General features: G+C 44.6%; 1 pseudogene; it reads left to right on the top strand.

Annotated features, from left to right (window-relative positions):
* The first annotated feature begins 3805 nt into the window (after positions 1-3805).
* Positions 3806-6518, top strand: LOC106610944 (toll-like receptor 13; annotated as a pseudogene).
* Positions 6519-11320: the final 4802 nt, after the last annotated feature.

The raw sequence follows: 11320 nt of genomic DNA, 5'->3' as shown, positions 1-11320 counted from the left end.
ACGACAGGCCACACACGCTCACCAGCCAAGTTATTCCCAAGGATAACGTCGATACCCTCAATAGGCAACGAAGGACGCACCCCCACAACAACCTCACCTTTCACCAGTCCACAATCCAATATCAGTTTATGCAATGGAACTGACAGATTGTTCAAACCTATTCCCCTAATTAGAACACTATTCCCAGAATCAGTCTCAGCAGAGAAAGGTAACACAGATTCCAACACAAACGATTCCGAGGCACCTGTGTCTCGTAGGATCTTCACTGGCACTAGGTTCTTACTTCCTAACATAGACACAAAACCCTCCGTAATGAAAGGTAAATAGCCTGGGTCAATATGGACTTTCACATGCCCATGGGCCTGAGACAATGTGTCAGGAGTAAACTGATGTGGAACAGACGCAGCTAACGCCGTAGGCCTACACTTAACGTTAACACACGTACTGAATTTACCCCTAGACCTGAGAACCGGACATTCGTTTTTCCAATGACCTGAGCCTTGACAGTAGTGACACTCTTGACCAAAGTCAGTTTTACCACGGGAGTCAGGCTCAACCCTAGTTGAATAAAACTCTGCCCGTGAACCAGAGTATCTCGGTGAGCGAGGCCCAAATCTCTCCGAACGCCCCCACTCACTCCAAGTACGGGGTTCTACAAAAACACTTTTGTGAGTCAAAACATATTCGTCCGCCAAAACCGCAGCTTCAGCGACAGTCTTTACTTTTCGTTCGTTAATATACGTCGCTATATGACCAGGGATTGTGTCCTTAAATTGCTCTAGCATAATCAGATCACACAGCCCTTGAAAAGTCATAACCGCAGAGGCGGAACACCAGCGATTAAACTGTGAAGATAATTTTCGCGCAAACTCAACATGAGTCTGCCTATCATCCCTTTCTAAAGTTCTAAATCGTTGGCGGTAAGCCTCAGGAACCAATTCGTAAATCTGTAACACCGCCATTTTAACCTTAACATAACTGACACTGTCGGCTACACTAAGAGCTGAATATGCTTCCTGCGCTTTACCAGTCAGCACACACTGCAACATCAAAGTGCGGTCAGAAACAGGCCAACTCCTAGCGTCAGCAACACGCTCAAACAACGAGAAGAACGTCTCAGGGTCCTTTTCATTAAACTGAGGCAACAACCGTAAATTCCCAACAATGTCAAATGTGTCCGGGGCACGACCAAAAGAGGAACGACTCCTAAGTAAATCTGCATCACCTTCCCAGAGCAAACTCTCCCCTGAGAGCTTTCCTTCCCTAACCAACTCTAGTCGCTCTTGTTGCAGCTTGATTTTAGCACGCTCCATATCCTGTTTAAATTCCAATTCCTTCTCATATTTTACACGATCATGCTCTAGCTTCTCACGATCGTGCTCTAGCTGTAACAGAAGCAGCTCTTTCTGCTGTTCAAAAATAAGACTACTAGGACTAACCGATGGAGCGGTAATTGTAACATATCGGGTAGACGGCGTGTCCTCAGCAGAGGCTGCCCCAGTGGTATCTTCAAGAATACCACTCTCCATCAGATTGGCTTTCAATATTAACCTAATATAATTTTTTTTACGTTTATCACTAATTTCAACCTTATAGTGTTCAGCAACCTTCAACAGCTGTTCTTTAGTACATACATCTAACAGTTCCTTTGATGGAAAGCGAATGAACTCGTCTACTTTAGACGCCATAGTCAAAAAAATTCTCACTCAACCCCTCTACTGAACACACCAGACCACAAAAAGAGAAAATACAATCACACCGGGCACCACAGAAAAGAGATGAGAAATGGAGCTTCCCCAAAATCTACAATAACTCAACCCTAGTCTTCATGCAGATTTGCGGTGGGTAATTATGCACTGTAGCCCGCTAAACGACACAGAGATAGAATACAGGTAACAGACACAGAGGAGCTTGAACACAGATAACAGACAAAGAAGAGCTAGAACACAGGTTACAGACAAAGAGGATCTAGATCAAAGGTATCAGACACAGAGGAGCTAGAACACAGGTAACAGAGAAAGAAGAGCTAAAACACAGGTAAAAGACAAAGAGGACCTAGAACACAGTTAACAGACACAGAGGAGATAGAACACAGGTAAAAGACACAGAGGAGAAAGAACACATGTAGCAGACACAGAGATAGAACAGAAGTAACAGACGTAGAGGAGATAGGACACAGGTAACAGACAAAGAGGATCTAGATCACAGGTAACTGACAAAGTGTAGCTAGGACACAGGTAAAATACACAGAGGAGGTAGAACACAGGTAACAGACAAAGAGGAGCTAGAACACAGGTAACAGACAAAGCAGTGAAATAACTCCAGGTCTTTAATCCATTGACAAGTAATCCCAACAGGGTCTCATGCCATTTTTTAAAGCAGAAACCTGCTTCTCAATCATCTATTCCAGACATTGGATAAACTGACCTTAACTGAATTAAAATGAACAAGAAACTGAAATCAATTCCCTTGGACAAACAAAACAGCCAACATAATCTGCAGGTGTCTCTACTTCATGAGAAAAATGTGGTTGGTCTTTCCTCTGTTGGGATTTTATGCGGTTTGGATTTTTGTTCCTTGGGTTGGTTGAGTAACAAATGCATTCTTTCTGAGAAGACAATCCGGTTTTAGGTATCTATTAAAATTACTCTTACAACAGCTTAGTGTCTCCTGCTGGGATGTATGTCTTTCACTCAGAAGAGATATACATTTTGAGACACCAGAACTGCTCTGACAGAAACAGAGCTTTTCTTGAGCTTCCTTATTTCTATTGTCTGCAAGAAGTGGACTTTTCATTCAGTGGAGCGCGTCACAATAAAATATGATTCGAAAACATCTCATCTCTGATTTTGCCTGACATTGATGAATGACAGACTCAGCTTCTGCAGTCTGGTATCAGTAGATTGCGTTCTTTCGATTTCGATGACAAAAACATTTCCTTTGTGTCTGTTTTTGGGACAGTACACAAACTCTCAATCACAAAACTTGATTTAAGGATCCATAAAATTGGAAACTAGTCATGGTCTGCACTGAGAAATAGTAATCTTTTCTAGAGATAATGACAGTGTCAATTTAGGCTTGATTCATTATTTGAAGAATCGTACCGATGTGGCAGTTAGTTTTCTTTTGAAAGTTATCCCTCAGTTAATTTTGCTTTGTGACATTCAAAAGTCCTGTCCCAAGGCTAAAGAGATTGTCCTTGCATGCCTATGGCATCACAAACATCACCTCAGAGCATTTCAGTTGCTTGAGACATCTGGAGTGGCTAGATTCAGGACTCAATGCCATAACCATTATTCTAGACTTAACATCTCAGGGACTGGGTAAATTGAGATTCTTAGACCTAACATTAAACATGATCTCTCAGATTACAGATAATCATTTCTTTGGCCTTGACAGCTTGGATACCCTCATGTTGTGAGAAAACCCCCTTGTACATATCGACGTGTCTGCATTCATCCACCTCATTTCGCTGAAGAACGTAGATTTAAGGGACTTTCTCCCTCCTCCCTCTGAGGTGGAGAACAGTTTGAATGTGACACATATATTTGGTGCCTTCCCTCAAGGCCTGACTAATTTGAACATTTCCTCCATTGGGTACCCCCTTACCATCATCATTGGCAGAAACAGCACCCTAAAACCCGGCCTCACTCTTCAGCTATGTGCTCAACTGCTGAAGGCCATTCTTCCAGTCTGTCGTCAGCCTCACGGCAGTAGTCGATCAACTTCTATGTTGGCATCACTTCGCCGCAAGGTACCTTCCCTCCCTGGAATACTTATCTGACCTGAACATGCTTGTGTAGCTGAGGTTTCTGAACCTGATGGGAAAGGCTGGCCACCATGTTTCACAACCTGACCAGGCTGGAGAGCCTGAATTCAATTCACTCTGGAGGAAGAGCTGAGCAGAGACCTCCACTCCCTCAGGCAGTTGATGGTGGAATCTCTAGAAGAGTTCAATGTGATAGAGAGCTTCCCAGAGACCCTGACCAGCCTGAGGTCCCTTGTATTCTATGATCCTCGAATACATTGCAACTGTGATAACTCCTGGCTGGTCCCCTGGGCCCAAGGACAGAGACATGTCCAGGTCATCAGCTGTGATAAGTACTGGCTGGTCCCCTGGGCCCAAGGACAGTGACATGTCCAGGTCATCAGCTGTGATAAGAACTGGCTGGTCCCCTGGACCCAAGGACCCTGCACCCAATAACATCCTATGGCGTTCTGCATTAGCATCGAATAGCCCCCGTGATATGCAACCTTTCAGGGAAGTTAGGAACCAATATACACAGGCAGTTAGGACAGCTAAGGCTAGCTTTTTCAAACAGAAATTTGCATCCTGTAGTACAAACTCAAAAATGTTCTGGGACACTGTGAAGTCCATGGAGAATAAGAGCACCTCCTCCCAGCTGCCCACTGCACTGAGGCTAGGAAACACTGTCACTACCAATAAATCCACAATAATTGAGAATTTCAATAAGCATTTTTCTACGGCTGGCCATGCTTTCCACCTGGCTACCCCTACCCAGGTCAACAGCCCTGCGCTCCCAACAGCAACTCGCCCAAACCTCCCCCACTTCTCCTTCACCCAAATCCAGATAGCTGATGTTCTGAAAGAGCTGCAAAATCTGGACCCCTACAAATCAGCCGGGCTAGACTATCTGGACCCTCTCTTCCTAAAATGATCTGCCAAAATTGTTGCAACCCCTATTACTAGCCTGTTCACCCTCTTTTTCGTATCGTCTGAGATTCCCATAGATTGGAAAGCTGCTGCGGTCATCCCCCTCTTCAAAGTGGGAGACACTCTAGACCCAAACTGCTACAGACCTATATCTATTCTACCCTGCCTTTCTAAGGTCTTTGAAAGCAAAGTTAACAAACAGATTACCGACCACATCGAATCTCACCGTACCTTCTCTGCTATGCATTCTGGTTTCAGAGCTGGTCATGCGTGCACCTCAGCCACGATATCATAACCGCCATCGATAAGATACATTATTGTGCAGCCGTATTCATCGACCTGGCTAAGACTTTCGACTCTGTCAATCACAACATTCTTATTGGCAGACTCAACAGCCTTGGTTTCTCAAATGATTGCCCACTGGCTCCAGGTCATCTACAAGTCTCTGCTAGGTAAAGCCCTGCCTTATCTCAGCTCACTGGTCACAATAGCAGCACCCACCCGTAGCACGCGCTCCAGCATGTATCTCACTGGTCACCCCCAAAGCCAATTCTTCCTTTGGCCACCTCTCCTTCCAGTTCTCTGCTGCCAATGACTGGAACAAACTGCAAAAATCTCTGAAGCTGGAGACTCTTACCTCCCTCACTAGCTGTAAACACCAGCTGTCAGAGCAGCTCACAGATCACTACACCTGTACATAGCTCATCTGTAAATAGCCCATCCAACTACCTCATCCCCATACTGTATTTATTTATTTATCTTGCTCCTTTGCACCCCAGTATCTCTTCTTGCACATTCATCTTCTGCCCACCCTACCATTCCAGTGTTTAATTGCTATATTGTAATTACTTCGCCACCATGGCCTATTTATTGCCTTACCTCTCTTATCCTGCCTCATTTGCACATGATGTATATAGATTTTTCTACTGTATTATTGGTTGTATGTTTGTTTGTTTATTTCATGTGTAACTCTGTGTTGTTGTATGTGTCAAACTGCTTTGCTTTATCTTGGCCAGCTCACAGTTGCAAATGAGAACTTGTTCTCAACTAGCCTACCTGGTTAAATAAAGGTGAAATAAAAATAAATAAAATATAGACATGCCCAGGTCATCATGTATCACCTTGGGGAGGCAGAGCTATCATACAATAATGAAAATGCTATCCAGAAATGTAATAGGTACTCAAAGGCTAACTGTTCCCTAGATGTGGGCTTTGTCCTGTTCATCTGCAACTCCATGGGCCTTCTCCTCTTCATGCTGGTGGTGCTGCTCCATTAGCTGGCCGGGGACTACCTGCTGGCCCTCGGACACATCGCCCGCAGCTGTCTGGAGGAGGCCATGTGGATGCCTTTGTGTCGTTCAGCAGGAGAGACAAACACTGGGTGGTGGAGAAGCTGCTGCCAGGCATGGAGCAGAGGAGGCCCCCATTCCTGTATCTCAGTTTGCACAGCAGGGACTTCCTGCTGGGGAAGGACATCATGACAACATCACAGACAGCCTCTATGGCAGCGCTACTCCCTGCGTTGTCACTACCTGTGCAGTAACTGGTGCTCTTTAAAGCTACGCCTGGCCACCCTCCGTCTGCTTGTGGAGCACAGGAACATTCTCATCCTGGTCGTCCTGGAGGACATCCCCCTCGGCAACTGTCAGTCCAGCACCGTCTGGCAAGACTGGTCAAGACCAGGACCTATCTGGACTGGCCCCAGGACTCACTTGCAGCCTCACTTATGGGACTGCGTGTTGACCAAACTGGCTTCTCCAGGGCCTGTGTGAACAACCTGGTCTCAAATCCAGGTTGTCAGAGTTACTCAAGACTGTCTTGGACCACTGAGCTAAAACCTTGATATCTTTAAGAGCTAACACAATGTTTGCTCTTAGGCAAGATTACTCATCACCTGAAAGCAATTAATTAACTCATAACATAGCATTAAATATCACATGAAAGTAATAAATTAATTCATAACATAGCATTAAGAATTCTTGACATTTTAGTAGGTATAAAGAAGAAAACAAACTAATGAAACAAACCATTTTCTTAGGATAATTGTTAATTTTAGTAATGAGGTGTCATGTCCTGACCATAGTAAGTTGTTATTTTCTATGGTAGAGTAGGTCAGGGCTTTTACAGGGGTGTTTTCAAGTTTAGTTTTTCTATGATGTTATGTTCTAGTTTTGAATTTCTATGTTGGGTAGTTCTAGCTTTGTATTTCTATGTTGGGCTGTGTTTGGGATGATCTCCAATTAGAGGCAGCTGGTCATCGTTGTCTCTAATTGGAGGTCATATTTAAGTTGGTGTTTGTCCCACCTGGGTTTGTGGGAGATTAATTTTGAGTAGTGTATGTTTCACCTCTGCATCACGGTTTGTTGTTTTTTGTCATTCAGTTTATTTATGTATTGCATAGTTTCACAGTATAAATAAAATGTGGAACGACACACACGCTGCAATTTGGTCCGCTCATTCCTACGACAACCGTGACAGAATCTCCCACCACCAAAGGACCAAGCAGTGTGATCAGCAGGACAAATGGACTTGGGAGGAGATATTGGATGGGAAAGGACCCTGGAGGCAGGCTGGGGAGTATCACCGTCCTAAAGAGGAAATCGAGGCAGCAAGAGTGGAGCGGCGATACTACGAGTCACTAAACCAACCATGAGGCAAGTGCGAGAGGCAGCCCCCCGGCACACGGGGAGATTGGTAGAGTCAGGTTGGAGACCTGAGCCAACTCCCCGTGCTTACCGTGGGAAGCGAGTGAAGAAGCAAGCACCGTGTTATGCGATGAGGCGCACTGTGTCGCCAGTGCGCATTCACAGTCTGGTGCGATCTGTGCCCGCGTCCCGCATTTTGCTGAGCTAGGTTGAGCATTCAGCCAGGAAGGGTGGTGCCAGCTCAGCGCTCCTGGTCTCCAGTTCGCCTTCTCGGTCCAGGATATCCTGCACCGGCGCTGTGCAATGTGTCGCCAGTGCGTATTCACAGCCCAGTTCGTCCTGTGCCAGCTCCCCACGTTTGCAGGGTGAAAGTAAGCATCCAGCCAGGACGGGTTGTGCCAGCTATACGCTCAAGCCCTCCAGTGCGCCTCCACGGCCCAGTATATCCTGTCCCTGCCCCACATACCCCAACTCCAGTGTGTCTATCCAGCCTGGTACGCCCTGTGCCTGCTCCTCACACTTTCCCTGAGCTGCGTGTTACCAGTCTGGCGCCACCTGTGCCAGCCCCACGCATCAGGCCTCCAGTGCGCCTGCCCAGTCCAGGGTGTCCTGTTCCTGCTCCCCGCACTCGCCCTGAGGCGCATGTTACTAGTCTGGCGCCACCTGTGCCAGCCCCACGCATCAGGCCTCCAGTGCGCATTCACAGTCCAGAGCTTCCGGCGACAGTTCCCAGTCCAGAGCTTCCGGCGACAGTTCCCAGTCCAGAGCTTCCGGCGACAGTTCCCAGTCCAGAGCTTCCGGCGACAGTTCCCGGTCCAGAGCTTCCGGCGACGTTCTATATTCCGGAACCTCCTGAGACGGCCCGCAGTCCGGAACCTCCTGAGACGCCCTGAACCGGAGTCGCCTCCTCTGCTGGAGGATCCGCTGGATAATAAGATTCTGTGTACTGCACCAGAGCCGCCATAGATACTTGTCACCCTCCCTACCCTCCCTTTTATTTGTTTTATTTTGTTGTTTAGTTGCATTCGGAGTCTGCACTTCGGGGGGGGGGGGGGGGGGGGGGGTACTGTCACGTCCTGACCATAGTACGTTGTTATTTTCTATGGTAGAGTAGGTCAGGGTGTGACAGTTTTTTTTTCTAGTTTAGTTTTTCTATGTTGTTTTGTTCTAGTTTTCTATTTCTATGTTGGGCTGTGTTTTGGATAATCTCCAATTAGAGGCAGGTGGTCATCATTGTCTCTAATTGGAGGTCATATTTAAGTTGGTGTTTGTCCCACCTGGGTTTGTGGGAGATTAATTTTGAGTAGTGTATGTTTCACCTCTGCATCACGGTTTGTTGTTTTTTGTCATTCAGTTTATTTATGTATTGCATAGTTTCACAGTATAAATAAAATGTGGAACGACACACGCTGCAATTTGGTCCGCTCATGCCTACAACAACCATAACATGAGGACTATTTTTCTCAGGCTAATTGTTCAAATTAGTAACGAGTTAAAATCACTTGTAAATGTTTACATTAACCCCAAAAAATGTAGGCTGCTTGTTCAAGTTAGTAAAGGAATAAAATGTACACAAGATTATTGACTCAAGTTAAAACAACCTATTTGGAATATCTAATAAGTGTATATGTATCAGGAGTCACCAACCCAAAATATGAATTGATTTGTTTGGTTAGTTACAGTTTAGCATTGGCATCATTGAGTGCAAAATAATGAGAGTGGTAGAATACTGACAGCAAGGTAAAATCCTGGTGCCACAAGTTGGGAGAGAAGGCCAGCCAGGCGTGTGGCAGAGGAGCACAGCTTGACCCTGGAGATGCTTCTTTACAGTAACACATGGGAATGTGTGTACTGCTGGCCAGTGCTGGCAGAAGCCCCTACAGCCCAGCCAGATGCCAACTGACACTGGGATAGAATGGATACATGAGAGAGGAAGGCTTAGTGTGTCTTTTATGATGACTAGAGTAAGCACTGAGCAGGAGGCCTGGTTACGCAAAGCAGAGAGGTAGGCAGAGTGGGTAATTACTTTAAAGAGGGCCTGAGGGCTTCATTACAATATCACAACAAACAATGATGCTGCTCCTCTGAAGTAACCATAAGAGGCAGGGCACGCACCAGTCAAACCTAATGACCAACACTAAACAGTCAGGGACATTGACTGCTATACATACATATTTACACCATTAGAAAGAGTTGCATCGTTGTTCAGTATTACTGGTGACACATATAAACCAATAGAGTAAAACGGTTTACTCACAACCACTTTAAAGATCAGTATACTTGGCCTGGTAATTCCTCTCTCTTTCAATACAAGTAATTATGATAATAATAATGGTAATAATGACAATTGTAATAATAACTAAAATAATAATAATATTTATTATAATAATATTTGAAATGTCATTATACTGTAATTATAATTATTTCAAATAATTGTATTGCCATAATATATCTTGCAGAAACCGTTGTGTAATTGTTGCTGTTGCATTCAGATGTTTAAGCTTGGGGAGAAATTCACTTGAAATTTGTAACTAATTTAAACTGTTAATTTTATTGTTGTAATAATATACCTAGGTCAATATGTTTAGGTCAACATATGCATGCATCTTTCTTCCTTTGTCTTGAAATAATATCACAATTTTTTAGCATTTCGAATGTTAGTCTAAACATTTAGCAAAATTAAACTGATTTTTAATTAGTTATTCCCGAATTTATTACTGACGTTTATTTTTTTATAAATTATTTTTTAAAGTAATTATTCTGAGTGAAAATAACCTAATTTAAAATGAATGCGAATATTGTGCACTAGATTGAATAACCATAGCAGCTTAGGTAAGGCAATGTCTTTTGAAATCGAATGCAGCCAGTGTTCGCCAATATAACAAAAACACTGAGATTTCATGACACGGTGACCTGAAATCTGTCCGTTAGCAGTGCTTAAAGGATTACGGTTAAAAAGCAAATGAAGCCACAGTACAAGTTGGACAGGTTACTATGGCAAGCTCTTCATCGGACAAAAAGCCAGAGTGGAATTGCACCGCTGTGGCCTCAGCTCCGCTCAATAGTCACCGCAAAGGCGATGTCCCAGATATGTGTGTACTATCTGGACTCGAACACTTCATTCACAAAGTCGTTTATCTGTGATAGCCAGAGATTGGCTATGAGTGACATGGGAAACTCAGGTTGACCCATGCCAGAACGACTGTATACCGACGGTATACCGACTGCAATGGCCTAATTAGTGTGTTTCTAATTAGACAGACAGACAGACAGACAGACAGACAGACAGACAGACAGACAGACAGACAGACAGACAGACAGACAGACAGACAGACAGACAGACAGACAGACAGACAGACAGACAGACAGACAGACAGACAGACAGACAGACAGACAGACAGACAGACAGACAGACAGACAGACAGACAGACAGACAGACAGACAGACAGACATTCATCTGTCTGTATAATGGCATCAAATGGATTCATAAAAAGCTGAGATGACTCTCCACAATAATGCCACATTTAGATGAGTTCACTAACAGTTTTTAAAACACACCCTAGTGATTTAACCTATCAACATAAATAGTCTGTTTCTCCTCTGTATCATCTGTAGGGAATTAAGTGTATTAGGTTTCAAGGCTGCCTGGACAAATCCCCCCATTGCTCTCTCTCCCTCTCTCAATTCAATTTCAATTTAAGGGCTTTCTCTTTCTCTCTATCTCTCATCAAGCGGCACATGTTGTTGGAGTCAGTGGACCCTCGTTAGGTTTAATCCAGCAAAGACAAGGCCACACTGGTTTAAGTAGTCTGAGGCGGCTAGATGAGGGGAACAGGGCCGGGCCGAGGGGGCTGCAGCACAGAACAGGACCTTAATTCAATTTAAGAAAGTCTATTTTGACAGAAGCAAAGTGTTACCAGGAGTGGCAGGAGAGCCCATCACACTTGTAAGGGGTCCATATTAGGAACACCCCATCACTCTGTAAGGGATCCAGATTAGG

Source organism: Salmo salar, chromosome 01 (genome assembly GCF_965601325.2).
Source record: "Salmo salar chromosome 01, fSalSal1, whole genome shotgun sequence".
Taxonomy (NCBI): domain Eukaryota; kingdom Metazoa; phylum Chordata; class Actinopteri; order Salmoniformes; family Salmonidae; genus Salmo; species Salmo salar.
This window is presented reverse-complemented; position numbering and strand designations above follow the sequence as displayed.